This window comes from Cherax quadricarinatus, chromosome 86, assembly GCF_038502225.1.
Source record: "Cherax quadricarinatus isolate ZL_2023a chromosome 86, ASM3850222v1, whole genome shotgun sequence".
Classification (NCBI taxonomy): domain Eukaryota; kingdom Metazoa; phylum Arthropoda; class Malacostraca; order Decapoda; family Parastacidae; genus Cherax; species Cherax quadricarinatus.
In genome coordinates this window covers 15,940,118-15,956,735 of record NC_091377.1, presented here as the reverse complement: position 1 = coordinate 15,956,735, position 16,618 = coordinate 15,940,118, and the positions used below count along the sequence as shown (strand labels likewise).

The window sequence follows — 16,618 nt, the reverse complement described above, 5'->3', positions numbered from 1 at the left end:
TCTTCAAGACCCCTGGCTGTCTACAAGACCCCTGGCTGTCTATAAGACCCCTGGCTGTCTTCAAGACCCCTGGCTGTCTACAAGACCCCTGGCTGTCTACAAGACCCCTGGCTGTCTTCAAGAACCCTTGCTGTCTTCAAGAGACCCCTAGCTGTCTTCAAGACCCCTGGCTGTCTACAAGACCCCTGGCTGTTTTCAAGAACCCTTGCTGTCTTCAAGAGACCCCTAGCTGTCTTCAAGACCCCTGGCTGTCTACAAGACCCCTGGCTGTTTTCAAGACCCCTGGTTGTCTTCAAGAAGGCACCGGACAAGCACCTAAAGTCAGTACCTAACCAGCCGGGCTGTGGTTTGTACGTCGGGTTGCGTGCGGCCAACAGCAACAGCCTGTATGATGTGATCAGGTCCTGATCCACCATGAGGCCTGATTCAACATACCTGGTATACTCCAGGTATGTTGAAAATAATGTAGAATACCGAGAAACTGGTGAGTAAATGTGTAACAGCTGGGTACGTTCACTGTTGAAAGATTCCGCTATGAGGTAGGTTTCAACAGGCAGATACAGAGGAGAATGTATTGTTGACAGCAGTAGTGGCGAGGTAAAGATGATGTAATCAGTCCCTCTACCTTGGAAAAAATAAAGCTGAAGCGTGAGAATGGTGTCTTAAATATTGTCGAAGGTGAGTTGGAAGTTGGTGAAGATACAGCAGAGGCCGAGGTTTACTAGTAGAAGTAAGAATGCAAGAACTACAGAGCACTGCAGCAAGCCTACTGGCCCAAGCTAGCAAGTCTCTCTGGAATCCAACCTTTCTCACTAATAACTATTATTTAAGCAATGAAATTGCTCTCTGTTCTCTGTACCACGATACCGTTGTGTTGCTGTGTCTGACACTGTTGTGTTGCTGTGTCTGACACTGTTGTGTTGCTGTGTCTGATACTGTTGTGTTGCTGTGTCTGACACTGTTGTGTTGCTGTGTCTGACACTGTTGTGTTGCTGTGTCTGACACTGTTGTGTTGTTGTGTCTGACACTGTTGTGTTGCTGTGTCTGATACTGTTGTGTTGCTGTGTCTGACACTGTTGTGTTGCTGTGTCTGACACTGTTGTGTCGTTGTGTCTGACACTGTTGTGTTGCTGTGTCTGACACTGTTGTGTTGTTGTGTCTGACACTGTTGTGTTGCTGTGTCTGACACTGTTGTGTTGCTGTGTCTGACACTGTTGTGTTGCTGTGTCTGACACAGTTGTGTTGCTGTGTCTGACACTGTTGTGTTGCTGTGTCTGACACTGTTGTGTTGCTGTGTCTGACACTGTTGTGTTGCTGTGTCTGACACTGTTGTGTTGCTGTGTCTGACACTGTTGTGTTGCTGTGTCTGACACTGTTGTGTTGCTGTGTCTGACACTGTTGTGTTGCTGTGTCTGACACTGTTGTGTTGCTGTGTCTGACACTGTTGTGTTGCTGTATCTGACACTGTTGTGTTGCTGTGTCTGACACTGTTGTGTTGTTGTGTCTGACACGGTTGTGTTGCTGTGTCTGACACTGTTGTGTTGTTGTGTCTGACACTGTTGTGTTGTTGTGTCTGACACTGTTGTGTTGCTGTGTCTGACACTGTTGTGTTGCTGTGTCTGACACTGTTGTGTTGCTGTGTCTGACACTGTTGTGTTGCTGTGTCTGACACTGTTGTGTTGCTGTGTCTGACACTGTTGTGTTGCTGTGTCTGACACTCTTGTGTTGCTGTGTCTGACACTGTTGTGTTGCTGTGTCTGACACTCTTGTGTTGCTGTGTCTGACACTGTTGTGTTGCTGTGTCTGACACTCTTGTGTTGCTGTGTCTGACACTGTTGTGTTGCTGTGTCTGACACTGTTGTGTTGCTGTGTCTGACACTGTTGTGTTGCTGTGTCTGACACTCTTGTGTTGCTGTGTCTGACACTCTTGTGTTGCTGTGTCTGACACTCTTGTGTTGCTGTGTCTGACACTGTTGTGTTGCTGTGTCTGACACTGTTGTGTTGCTGTGTCTGACACTGTTGTGTTGCTGTGTCTGACACTGTTGTGTTGCTGTGTCTGACACTCTTGTGTTGCTGTGTCTGACACTGTTGTGTTGCTGTGTCTGACACTCTTGTGTTGCTGTGTCTGACACTGTTGTGTTGCTGTGTCTGACACTGTTGTGTTGCTGTGTCTGACACTGTTGTGTTGCTGTGTCTGACACTGTTGTGTTGCTGTGTCTGACACTGTTGTGTTGCTGTGTCTGACACTGTTGTGTTGCTGTGTCTGACACTGTTGTGTTGCTGTGTCTGACACTCTTGTGTTGCTGTGTCTGACACTCTTGTGAGTCAAACATTCACAAGAATGAGTAGCTTTGCTATACACATGGTTTCCAGTATTGGTGTTTTATAGAAGCATTTCTTTCAATTTCTTCTACAAATCTATATCTTACAAATAACCTCGGTCATTATATCCAAGTCACATGTATTTTTTCACCAGATTGCCTCTCAGCAAGTTATATTCCATAAAACTCAGTCCTCTTGGTAAAAGTCTTATTAAAAATGTTAATGGTATTCGATTTCCCTTATCATGATAGTGTGTCCAACTGCCTGGCGGTATTTTATGTTACAGTGAGTTATCGAGTGAGTTATCGCTTCATTAATCTAAGTAGTGCATTTTATGTCCGGTGAGGAATGACCTCTCTCAATCCCGTCTACCCACCTAACTACACCTCCTGATAAAGAGTTCAGACCCCCAACCAAGGGCTCTCTTGCTCAACAGGAACTGACGTCATCTGTTGGTTGTTGCTAGGAAGGATACCGTCAGGAAGGTGAAATTGACTGAAAAGTCAGTCTAGTGGTCAGTGTGGCGAGCGAGGAGCAGCAGGGAGGATCAACACATTCCTTCAGTAAGGTTCAGCTCGGCAAGCACCAACTGCAGAACTGAAGAGTCAGTACTGTGTCTCAGCGTCGTCTAGTCTGTATCCTATCCTTTAAGGTAAGTGGAGAGGGACGGAGGGAGACAAACTAGAATTAACAAATAACCTCTCTACAAGTTAGTTAATTTAATATGTTCATTGTATATCCCATATCCATCCTGTAGACGGTACTCTACTTAGAAAGAATATCTACTGCTACCATCTCTTTAAAAGGACTGTCTGCTATTATTAGACGGATAAGCCAAGGATAGTAAAGCAGAAGGCTCTCATCTTCTCCTCCAGTCTCTCCAGCCACTGCCTACATGGAACTTTCGAAAAAATGCCATCCTAAATGGAGACCGATATCCTGGGTGTTTTATAGGAAAACTGCAACATACAAACAGAAGACATAAGGTATAGTAAGAAAGACATGATAGGCAGTAACCAGGTAGCTCAGTAATACCTTATTATCATACGAGTGTGAAACAGATCACTGATACACAGAACTGGTGGTGTTTTCTTCCTGTAAGATGGCAGATGATTCTTACTAACTTCTGCTGGTATTCATCATACACTTGTCTTCATTTTGCTGTTTGTTGCTTATTAGTATATATTTTCTGAAACGTTTCCTTTCCAACTGAGGAGTCCAGGTTAGACAGGACGAACCTGTAAGTTAAAAGGACACAAGTGCAACTAATGTGACATTTTATTGTGGAAACGTTTCGCTCTCCAGGAGCTTTATCAAGCCGTTGATAAAGCTTGATAAAGCTCCTGGAGAGCGAAACGTTGCCACAATAAAATGTCACATTAGTTGCACTTGTGTCCTTTTACTTTACATATTGTCGGTAATTCTACCAACTTTATTACATCCTGTAAGTTGCTCTAAGTGAGAACAAAGTTAAGTGATTAAAGTTATTCTTCATCCGGCCAGTTACTTAATTAAGTTATGCTGGACTTGTCTGCCACTCTCAACTTTACTGACGTTCTGATGAACTTTCTGGACTTGAACTGAATAGTATATTGAAGATGGGATCTGACAAGATGCCAAGATCTGACAAGATGCCAAGATCTGACAAGATGCCAAGATCTGACAAGATGCCAAGATCTGACAAGATGCCAAGATCTGACAAGATGTCAAGATCTGACAAGATGTCAAGATCTGACAAGATGCCAAGATCTCACAAGATGCCAAGTCCTGACAAGATGCCAAGATCTGACAAGATGTCAAGATCTGACAAGATGCCAAGATCTCACAAGATGCCAAGATCTGACAAGATGCCAAGATCTGACAAGATGCCAAGTTCTGACAAGATGCCAAGTTCTGACAAGATGCCAAATTCTGACAAGATGCCAAGATCTGACAAGATGCCAAGATCTGACAAGATGCCAAGATCTGACAAGATACCAAGATCTGACAAGATGCCAAGATCTGACAAGATCTGACAAGGTGCCAAGATCTGACAAGATGCCAAGTTCTGACAAGATGCCAAGATCTGACAAGATGTCAAGATCTGACAAGATGCCAAGATCTGACAAGATGCCAAGATCTGACAAGATGCCAAGTTCTGACAAGATGCCAAGATCTGACAAGATGCCAAGTTCTGACAAGATGCCAAGATCTGACAAGATGCCAAGATCTGACAAGATGCCAAGATCTGACAAGATGCCAAGTTCTGACAAGATGCCAAGATCTGACAAGATGCCAAGTCCTGACAAGATGCCAAGTTCTGACAAGATACCAAGATCTGACAAGATGCCAAGATCTGAAAAGATGCCAAGATCTGACAAGATGCCAAGTTCTGACAAGATGCCAAGATCTGACAAGATGCCAAGATCTGACAATATACCAAGATCTGACAAGATGCCAAGATCTGACAAGATGCCAAGATCTGACAAGATGCCAAGTCCTGACAAGATGCCAAGTCCTGACAAGATGCCAAGATCTGACAAGATGCCAAGTTCTGACAAGATGCCAAGATCTGACAAGATGCCAAGTTCTGACAAGATGCCAAGATCTGACAAGATGCCAAGATCTGACAAGATGTCAAGATCTGACAAGATGCCAAGATCTGACAAGATGTCAAGATCTGACAAGATGCCAAGATCTGACAAGATGCCAAGATCTGACAAGATGCCAATCCAAGATGCCAAGATCTGACAAGATGCCAAGATCTGACAAGATGCCAAGTTCTGACAAGATGCCAAGATCTGACAAGATGTCAAGATCTGACAAGATGCCAAGATCTGACAAGATGCCAAGATCTGACAAGATGCCAAGATCTGACAAGATGCCAAGATCTGACAAGATGCCAAGATCTGACAAGATGCCAAGTTCTGACAAGATGCCAAGATCTGACAAGATGCCAAGATCTGACAAGATGCCAAGAACTGACAAGATGCCAAGATCTGACAAGATGCCAAGATCTGACAAGATGCCAAGTTCTGACAAGATGCCAAGATCTGACAAGATGCCAAGATCTGACAAGATGCCAAGTTCTGACAAGATGCCAAGATCTGACAAGATGCCAAGTTCTGACAAGATGCCAAGATCTGACAAGATGTCAAGATCTGACAAGATGCCAAGATCTGACAAGATGCCAAGATCTGACAAGATGCCAAGATCTGACAAGATGCCAAGATCTGACAAGATGCCAAGATCTGACAAGATGCCAAGATCTGACAAGATGCCAAGATCTGACAAGATGCCAAGATCTGACAAGATGCCAAGTTCTGACAAGATGCCAAGATCTGACAAGATGCCAAGATCTGACAAGATGCCAAGATCTGACAAGATGCCAAGATCTGACAAGATGCCAAGATCTGACAAGATGCCAAGATCTGACAAGATGCCAAGATCTGACAAGATGCCAAGATCTGACAAGATGCCAAGTTCTGACAAGATGCCAAGATCTGACAAGATGCCAAGATCTGACAAGATGCCAAGATCTGACAAGATGCCAAGATCTGACAAGATGCCAAGATCTGACAAGATGCCAAGATCTGACAAGATGCCAAGATCTGACAAGATGCCAAGTTCTGACAAGATCTGACAAGATGCCAAGTTCTGACAAGATACCAAGATCTGACAAGATGCAAGATCTGACAAGATGCCAAGATCTGACAAGATGCCAAGATCTGACAAGATGCCAAGTTCTGACAAGATGCCAAGTTCTGACAAGATGTCAAGATCTGACAAGATGCCAAGATCTGACAAGATCTGACAAGATGCCAAGTTCTGACAAGATACCAAGATCTGACAAGATGCAAGATCTGACAAGATGCCAAGATCTGACAAGATGCCAAGATCTGACAAGATGCCAAGATCTGACAAGATGTCAAGATCTGACAAGATGCCAACATCTGACAAGATGCCAACATCTCACAGGATGCCAACATCTCACAAGATGCCAAGATCTGACAAGATGCCAACATCTGACAAGATGCCAACATCTCACAGGATGCCAACATCTCACAAGATGCCAAGATCTGACAAAGTGCTGGAAATACCTGCTGTGAAGCTCAGCAACCTTCTGACTTAAGCTTGTAGTGTAACACTGAGTAATGCTTATCAATATTCCTAATTACCCTGACAGATTTAGCGCTTCCTTTTAATTAAAATAATAATAATTATTATGAATATTTTATAGACTTTCTCTTCAACTATCTTTGTTATTAAGTCACTGTGACACTGTAGACTACTGAGTCACTGTGACACTGTAGACTACTGAGTCACTGTGATGGTGTAGACTACTGAGTCACTGTGACACTGTAGACTACTGTGTCACTGTGATGGTGTAGACTACTGAGTCACTGTGATACTGCAGACTACTGAGTCACTGTGACACTGTAGACTACTGTGTCACTGTGACACTGTAGACTACTGAGTCACTGTGACACTGCAGACTACTGAGTCACTGTGATACTGCAGACTACTGAGTCACTGTGATACTGCAGACTACTGAGTCACTGTGACACTGCAGACTACTGAGTCACTGTGATACTGCAGACTACTGAGTCACTGTGACACTGTAGACTACTGTGTCACTGTGACACTGTAGACTACTGAGTCACTGTGACACTGCAGACTACTGAGTCACTGTGACACTGCAGACTACTGAGTCACTGTGATACTGTAGACTACTGTGTCACTGTGACACTGTAGACTACTGTGTCACTGTGACACTGTAGACTACTGAGTCACTGTGACACTGCAGACTACTGAGTCACTGTGACACTGCAGACTACTGAGTCACTGTGATACTGTAGACTACTGAGTCACTGTGACACTGCAGACTACTGAGTCACTGTGACACTGTAGACTACTGTTTCACTGTGATACTGTAGACTACTGAGTCACTGTTATACTGTAGACTACTGAGTCACTGTGATACTGTAGACTACTGAGTCACTGTGATACTGTAGGCTACTGAGTCACTGTGACACTGTAGACTACTGTTTCACTGTGATACTGTAGACTACTGAGTCACTGTTATACTGTAGACTACTGAGTCACTGTGATACTGTAGACTACTGAGTCACTGTGATACTGTAGACTACTGAGTCACTGTGACACTGTAGACTACTGAGTCACTGTGATGGTGTAGACTACTGAGTCACTGTGATACTGCAGACTACTGAGTCACTGTGACACTGCAGACTACTGAGTCACTGTGATACTGTAGACTACTGAGTCACTGTGATGGTGTAGACTACTGAGTCACTGTGATACTGTAGACTTCTGAGTCACTGTGACACTGTAGACTACTGAGTCACTGTGATGGTGTAGACTACTGAGTCACTGTGATACTGCAGACTACTGAGTCACTGTGATACTGTAGACTACTGAGTCACTGTGATACTGTAGACTACTGAGTCACGGTGATACTGTAGACTACTGAGTCACGGTGATACTGCAGACTACTGAGTCACTGTGATACTGTAGACTACTGAGTCACGGTGATACTGTAGACTACTGAGTCACGGTGATACTGCAGACTACTGTTTCACTGTGATACTGTAGACTACTGAGTCACTGTGATACTGTAGACTACTGAGTCACGGTGATACTGCAGACTACTGAGTCACTGTGATACTGTAGACTACTGAGTCACTGTGACACTGCAGACTACTGAGTCACTGTGATACTGTAGACTACTGAGTCACTGTGATACTGTAGACTACTGAGTCACTGTGATACTGTAGACTACTGAGTCACTGTGATACTGTAGACTACTGAGTCACGGTGATACTGTAGACTACTGAGTCACTGTGATACTGTAGACTACTGAGTCACTGTGATGGTGTAGACTACTGAGTCACTGTGATACTGTAGACTACTGAGTCACTGTGATACTGTAGACTACTGAGTCACTGTGATGGTGTAGACTACTGAGTCACTGTGATACTGTAGACTACTGAGTCACTGTGATACTGTAGACTACTGAGTCACTGTGATGGTGTAGACTACTGAGTCACTGTGATACTGTAGACTACTGAGTCACTGTGATACTGTAGACTACTGAGTCACTGTGATACTGTAGACTACTGAGTGACGGTGATACTGCAGACTACTGAGTCACTGTGATACTGTAGACTACTGAGTCACTGTGATACTGTAGACTACTGAGTCACTGTGACACTGTAGACTACTGAGTCACTGTGACACTGTAGACTACTGAGTCACTGTGACACTGTAGACTACTGAGTCACTGTGACACTGTAGACTACTGAGTCACTGTGATGGTGTAGACTATTGAGTCACTGTGACACTGTAGACTACTGTGTCACTGTGATGGTGTAGACTACTGAGTCACTGTGATACTGCAGACTACTGAGTCACTGTGACACTGTAGACTACTGTGTCACTGTGACACTGTAGACTACTGAGTCACTGTGACACTGCAGACTACTGAGTCACTGTGATACTGCAGACTACTGAGTCACTGTGATACTGCAGACTACTGAGTCACTGTGACACTGCAGACTACTGAGTCACTGTGATACTGCAGACTACTGAGTCACTGTGACACTGTAGACTACTGTGTCACTGTGACACTGTAGACTACTGAGTCACTGTGACACTGCAGACTACTGAGTCACTGTGACACTGCAGACTACTGAGTCACTGTGATACTGTAGACTACTGTGTCACTGTGACACTGTAGACTACTGTGTCACTGTGACACTGTAGACTACTGAGTCACTGTGACACTGCAGACTACTGAGTCACTGTGACACTGCAGACTACTGAGTCACTGTGATACTGTAGACTACTGAGTCACTGTGACACTGCAGACTACTGAGTCACTGTGACACTGTAGACTACTGTTTCACTGTGATACTGTAGACTACTGAGTCACTGTTATACTGTAGACTACTGAGTCACTGTGATACTGTAGACTACTGAGTCACTGTGATACTGTAGGCTACTGAGTCACTGTGACACTGTAGACTACTGTTTCACTGTGATACTGTAGACTACTGAGTCACTGTTATACTGTAGACTACTGAGTCACTGTGATACTGTAGACTACTGAGTCACTGTGATACTGTAGACTACTGAGTCACTGTGACACTGTAGACTACTGAGTCACTGTGATTTACCTGGAGTTTACCTGGAGAGAGTTTCGGGGGTCAACGCCCCCGCGGCCCGGTCTGTGACCAGGCCTCCTGGTGGATCAGCGCCTGATCAACCAGGCTGTTGCTGCTGGCTGCACGCAAACCAACGTACGAGCCACAGCCCGGCTGATCAGGAACTGACTTTAGGTGCTTGTCCAGTGCCAGCTTGAAGACTGCCAGGGGTCTGTTGGTAATCCCCCTTATGTGTGCTGGGAGGCAGTTGAACAGTCTCGGGCCCCTGACACTTATTGTATGGTCTCTTAACGTGCTAGTGACACCCCTGCTTTTCATTGGGGGGATGGTGCATCGTCTGCCAAGTCTTTTGCTTTCGTAGTGAGTGATTTTCGTGTGCAAGTTCGGTACTAGTCCCTCTAGGATTTTCCAGGTGTATATAATCATGTATCTCTCCCTCCTGCGTTCCAGGGAATACAGGTTTAGAAACCTCAAGCGCTCCCAGTAATTGAGGTGTTTTATCTCCGTTATGCGCGCCGTGAAAGTTCTCTGTACATTTTCTAGGTCGGCAATTTCACCTGCCTTGAAAGGTGCTGTTAGAGTGCAGCAATATTCCAGCCTAGATAGAACAAGTGACCTGAAGAGTGTCATCATGGGCTTGGCCTCCCTAGTTTTGAAGGTTCTCATTATCCATCCTGTCATTTTTCTAGCAGATGCGATTGATACAATGTTATGGTCCTTGAAGGTGAGATCCTCCGACATAATCACTCCCAGGTCTTTGACGTTGGTGTTTCGCTCTATTTTGTGGCCAGAATTTGTTTTGTACTCTGATGAAGATTTAATTTCCTCATGTTTACCATATCTGAGTAATTGAAATTTCTCATCGTTGAACTTCATATTGTTTTCTGCAGCCCACTGAAAGATTTGGTTGATGTCCGCCTGGAGCCTTGCAGTGTCTGCAATGGAAGACACTGTCATGCAGATTCGGGTGTCATCTGCAAAGGAAGACACGGTGCTGTGGCTGACATCCTTGTCTATGTCGGATATGAGGATGAGGAACAAGATGGGAGCTAGTACTGTGCCTTGTGGAACAGAGCTTTTCACCGTAGCTGCCTCGGACTTTACTCTGTTGACGACTACTCTCTGTGTTCTGTTAGTGAGGAAATTATAGATCCATCGACCGACTTTTCCTGTTATTCCTTTAGCGCGCATTTTGTGCGCTATTACGCCATGGTCACACTTGTCGAAGGCTTTTGCAAAGTCTGTATATATTACATCTGCATTCTTTTTGTCTTCTAGTGCATTTAGGACCTTGTCGTAGTGATCCAGTAGTTGAGACAGACAGGAGCGACCTGTTCTAAACCCATGTTGCCCTGGGTTGTGTAACTGATGGGTTTCTAGATGGGTGGTGATCTTGCTTCTTAGGACCCTTTCAAAGATTTTTATGATATGGGATGTTAGTGCTATTGGTCTGTAGTTCTTTGCTGTTGCTTTACTGCCCCCTTTGTGGAGTGGGGCTATGTCTGTTGTTTTTAGTAACTGAGGGACGACCCCCGTGTCCATGCTCCCTCTCCATAGGATGGAAAAGGCTCGTGATAGGGGCTTCTTGCAGTTCTTGATGAACACAGAGTTCCATGAGTCTGGCCCTGGGGCAGAGTGCATGGGCATGTCATTTATCGCCTGTTCGAAGTCATTTGGCGTCAGGATAACATCGGATAGGCTTGTGTTAATCAAATTTTGTGGCTCTCTCATAAAAAATTCATTTTGATCTTCGACTCTCAGTCTGGTTAGCGGCTTGCTAAAAACTGAGTCATATTGGGACTTGAGTAGCTCACTCATTTCCTTGTTGTCATCTGTGTAGGACCCATCTTGTTTAAGTAGGGGCCCAATACTGGACGTTGTTCTCGATTTTGATTTGGCATAGGAGAAGAAATACTTTGGGTTTCTTTCGATTTCATTTATGGCTTTTAGTTCTTCCCGCGATTCCTGACTCCTAAAGGATTCTTTTAGCTTAAGTTCGATGCTTGCTATTTCTCTGACCAGTGTCTCCCTGCGCATTTCAGATATATTGACCTCTTTTAGCCGCTCTGTTATTCTTTTCCGTCGCCTGTAAAGGGAGCGCCTGTCTCTTTCTATTTTACATCTACTCCTCCTTTTTCTTAGAGGAATAAGCCTTGTGCATACATCGAGTGCCACCGAGTTAATCTGTTCTAGGCTTAAGTTTGGGTCTGTGTTGCTTAGTATATCTTCCCAGCTTATATCGGTTAGGACTTGGTTTACTTGGTCCCACTTTATGTTTTTGTTATTGAAGTTGAATTTGGTGAATGCTCCCTCGTGACTAGTCTCATTTTGTCGGTCTGGGGCTCCACGCATACATGTCTGAACCTCAATTATGTTGTGATCTGAGTATATTGTTTTTGATATGGTGACATTTCTTATCAGATCATCATTGTTAGTGAAGATGAGGTCTAGTGTATTCTCCAGTCTAGTAGGCTCTATTATTTGCTGGTTTAAATTGAATTTTGTGCAGAGATTTAAAAGCTCGTGTGAGTGTGAGTTTTCATCAGAGCTGCCTCCTGGTGTTATTACTGCAACAATATTATTTGCTATATTCCTCCATTTTAGGTGCCTTAAGTTGAAATCCCCCAGGAGCAAGATGTTGGGTGCAGGAGCTGGAAGATTTTCCAGACAGTGGTCAATTTTTAACAGCTGTTCCTGGAATTGCTGGGATGTTGCATCCGGAGGCTTGTAGACTACCACAATGACTAGGTTTTGGTTCTCGACCTTTACTGCTAAAACTTCCACTACGTCATTTGAGGCATTAAGCAGTTCTGTGCAAACAAGTGACTCTGCAATGTACAGGCCAACCCCCCCCTTTTGCCTGTTCACTCTGTCACATCTATATAGGTTGTAACCTGGGATCCATATTTCGTTGTCCAAGTGATCCTTTATGTGGGTCTCAGTGAAAGCCGCGAACATTGCCTTTGCCTCTGCAAGCAGTCCACGGATGAAAGGTATTTTGTTGTTTGTTGCTGGCTTTAGACCCTGTATATTTGCAAAGAAGAATGTTATCGGACTGGTGGTATTGTTGGTACTGGGGGGGGATTTTTTTTCCGGCATTAGTATCTGTATCTGTTGGTTTGGAGTGGAGGCCATCGACTGTGGTTCCACTCCAAGAATGACTGGATTTGGTGTACGATTTCTGCCATTTCCTGCCAGTTTTTTTTCCTTCCTGGCACTAAAAAACCTCTCCCTCTTGAGTGGCTGTGGCTACCCAGGTTTTCCCATGGCCTGGATGTTTTGTATCTTTTTGTCCCCTTTAGATGGTATGCCTGGCAATTTAAGTTATAGCACAGTCTTTCCTGTACTGAAGAGGTACACATTTCAGGGTGATAAAGCTTACAGGAAGGGAGTTTGCATTTTCCTGTTGTCATATGGGCATGACATTTTCTAGGGTGGTCATAGTTGCATGTCCCATCTGTTTTTCCAGATTTCCCATGCCAGCAGATACCAAGTGCATAGTATGTGCACAGGCTTGGTTTCCGTTTGCCTTGGGTTTCTGTGACTGTATTCCCTGTTGGTGCATGTTTCCCTGTCTTACTCCTATCCTCCCTAGCACCAACAATGGAGCTCCCACCAGTTGTTTTTGGTAATTTATCCTCACTATTGCTATTGGAGTCCTCTTGTTTGCTATTTCCTGCGGTATTTCTAGTTTGCAATATTGGTTTTATCTTATCTTTGACTACACTTGTTTCCCTACTATGGCTCCTGTCCTCTATGAGGTCATTTATATGTATTCCTTCCTGCGTATAATTCCCGACTACCTGGACAAAATCTCCAGCTTCACCATTACTGTCTCCCAGGACAGTATCTCCAGCTTCACCATTTCTGTCTCCCAGGACAGCACCTCCAGTTTCACCATTACTGTCTCCCAGGACAGCCCTATCAGCCCCACATTTACTGACTACCAGGACATCACCTCCAGCCTTACAGTTTGTGACTACATGGCCAGTATCAAGGGCAGTACCATTCAGCCCAGACTTTTTATGTTCCCATCTGATGGTGTAGACTACTGAGTCACTGTGATACTGCAGACTACTGAGTCACTGTGACACTGCAGACTACTGAGTCACTGTGATACTGTAGACTACTGAGTCACTGTGATGGTGTAGACTACTGAGTCACTGTGATACTGTAGACTTCTGAGTCACTGTGACACTGTAGACTACTGAGTCACTGTGATGGTGTAGACTACTGAGTCACTGTGATACTGCAGACTACTGAGTCACTGTGATACTGTAGACTACTGAGTCACTGTGATACTGTAGACTACTGAGTCACGGTGATACTGTAGACTACTGAGTCACGGTGATACTGCAGACTACTGAGTCACTGTGATACTGTAGACTACTGAGTCACGGTGATACTGTAGACTACTGAGTCACGGTGATACTGCAGACTACTGTTTCACTGTGATACTGTAGACTACTGAGTCACTGTGATACTGTAGACTACTGAGTCACGGTGATACTGCAGACTACTGAGTCACTGTGATACTGTAGACTACTGAGTCACTGTGACACTGCAGACTACTGAGTCACTGTGATACTGTAGACTACTGAGTCACTGTGATACTGTAGACTACTGAGTCACTGTGATACTGTAGACTACTGAGTCACTGTGATACTGTAGACTACTGAGTCACGGTGATACTGTAGACTACTGAGTCACTGTGATACTGTAGACTACTGAGTCACTGTGATGGTGTAGACTACTGAGTCACTGTGATACTGTAGACTACTGAGTCACTGTGATACTGTAGACTACTGAGTCACTGTGATGGTGTAGACTACTGAGTCACTGTGATACTGTAGACTACTGAGTCACTGTGATACTGTAGACTACTGAGTCACTGTGATGGTGTAGACTACTGAGTCACTGTGATACTGTAGACTACTGAGTCACTGTGATACTGCAGACTACTGAGTCACTGTGATACTGTAGACTACTGAGTGACGGTGATACTGCAGACTACTGAGTCACTGTGATACTGTAGACTACTGAGTCACTGTGATACTGTAGACTACTGAGTCACTGTGATATTGTAGACTACTGAGTCACTGTGATACTGTAGACTACTGAGTCACTGTGATACTGTAGACTACTGAGTCACTGTGATACTGCAGACTACTGAGTCACTGTGATACTGTAGACTACTGAGTCACTGTGATACTGTAGACTACTGAGTCACTGTGATACTGTAGACTACTGAGTCACGGTGATACTGCAGACTACTGAGTCACTGTGATACTGTAGACTACTGAGTCACTGTGATACTGCAGACTACTGAGTCACTGTGATACTGTAGACTACTGAGTCACTGTGATACTGTAGACTACTGAGTCACTGTGATACTGTAGACTACTGAGTCACGGTGATACTGCAGACTACTGAGTCACTGTGATACTGTAGACTACTGAGTCACTGTGATACTGCAGACTACTGAGTCACTGTTATACTGTAGACTACTGAGTCACTGTGATGGTGTAGACTACTGAGTCACGGTGATACTGTAGACTACTGAGTCACTGTGATACTGTAGACTACTGAGTCACTGTGATACTGTAGACTACTGAGTCACTGTGATACTGCAGACTACTGAGTCACTGTGATACTGTAGACTACTGAGTCACTGTGATACTGCAGACTACTGAGTCACTGTTATACTGTAGACGACTGAGTCACTGTGATGGTGTAGACTACTGAGTCACTGTGATACTGTAGACTACTGAGTCACTGTGATGGTGTAGACTACTGAGTCACGGTGATACTGTAGACTACTGAGTCACGGTGATACTGTAGACTACTGAGTCACTGTGATACTGTAGACTACTGAGTCACTGTGATACTGTAGACTACTGAGTCACTGTGATGGTGTAGACTACTGAGTCACTGTGATACTGTAGACTACTGAGTCACTGTGATACTGTAGACTACTGAGTCACGGTGATACTGCAGACTACTGAGTCACTGTGATACTGTAGACTACTGAGTCACTGTGATACTGTAGACTACTGAGTCACTGTGATGGTGTAGACTACTGAGTCACTGTGATACTGTAGACTACTGAGTCACTGTGATACTGTAGACTACTGAGTCACGGTGATGGTGTAGACTACTGAGTCACTGTGATACTGTAGACTACTGAGTCACTGTGATACTGTAGACTACTGAGTCACTGTGATACTGTAGACTACTGAGTCACTGTGATGGTGTAGACTACTGAGTCACTGTGATACTGTAGACTACTGAGTCACTGTGATACTGTAGACTACTGAGTCACTGTGATACTGCAGACTACTGAGTCACTGTGATACTGTAGACTACTGAGTCACTGTGATACTGTAGACTACTGAGTCACTGTGATGGTGTAGACTACTGAGTCACTGTGATACTGTAGACTACTGAGTCACTGTGATGGTGTAGACTACTGAGTCACTGTGATACTGTAGACTACTGAGTCACTGTGATACTGTAGACTACTGAGTCACGGTGATACTGCAGACTACTGAGTCACTGTGATACTGTAGACTACTGAGTCACTGTGATACTGTAGACTACTGAGTCACTGTGATGGTGTAGACTACTGAGTCACTGTGATACTGTAGACTACTGAGTCACTGTGATACTGTAGACTACTGAGTCACTGTGATACTGTAGACTACTGAGTCACTGTGATACTGTAGACTACTGAATCACTGTGATGGTGTAGACTACTGAGTCACTGTGATACTGTAGACTACTGAGTCACTGTGATACTGTAGACTACTGAGTCACTGTGATGGTGTAGACTACTGAGTCACTGTGATACTGCAGACTACTGAGTCACTGTGATACTGTAGACTACTGAGTCACTGTGATACTGTAGACTACTGAGTCACTGTGATGGTGTAGACTACTGAGTCACTGTGATACTGTAGACTACTGAGTCACGGTGATACTGTAGACTACTGAGTCACTGTGATACTGTAGACTACTGAGTCACTGTGATACTGTAGACTACTGAGTCACTGTGATACGGCAGACTACTGAGTCACTGTGATACTGTAGACTACTGAGTCACTGTGATACTGCAGACTACTGAGTCACTGTTA

The 16,618-nt window shown here is 44.4% G+C and overlaps 1 protein-coding gene across 2 annotated transcripts in view; it reads left to right on the top strand.

Moving 5' to 3' along the window:
- Positions 1-2,777: 2,777 nt before the first annotated feature.
- The window catches only part of LOC128703068 (cytochrome P450 4C1-like), an 87,937-nt gene continuing 74,096 nt past the window's right edge, over positions 2,778-16,618 (top strand). The window contains exon 1 of one of the 2 annotated variants that reach the window (XM_070103666.1): positions 2,778-2,974. The gene's annotated coding sequence lies outside the window, so the exon portion shown is untranslated. The remainder of the gene's footprint in view (positions 2,975-16,618) is intronic. The other variant, XM_070103665.1, reaches the window with a different exon arrangement.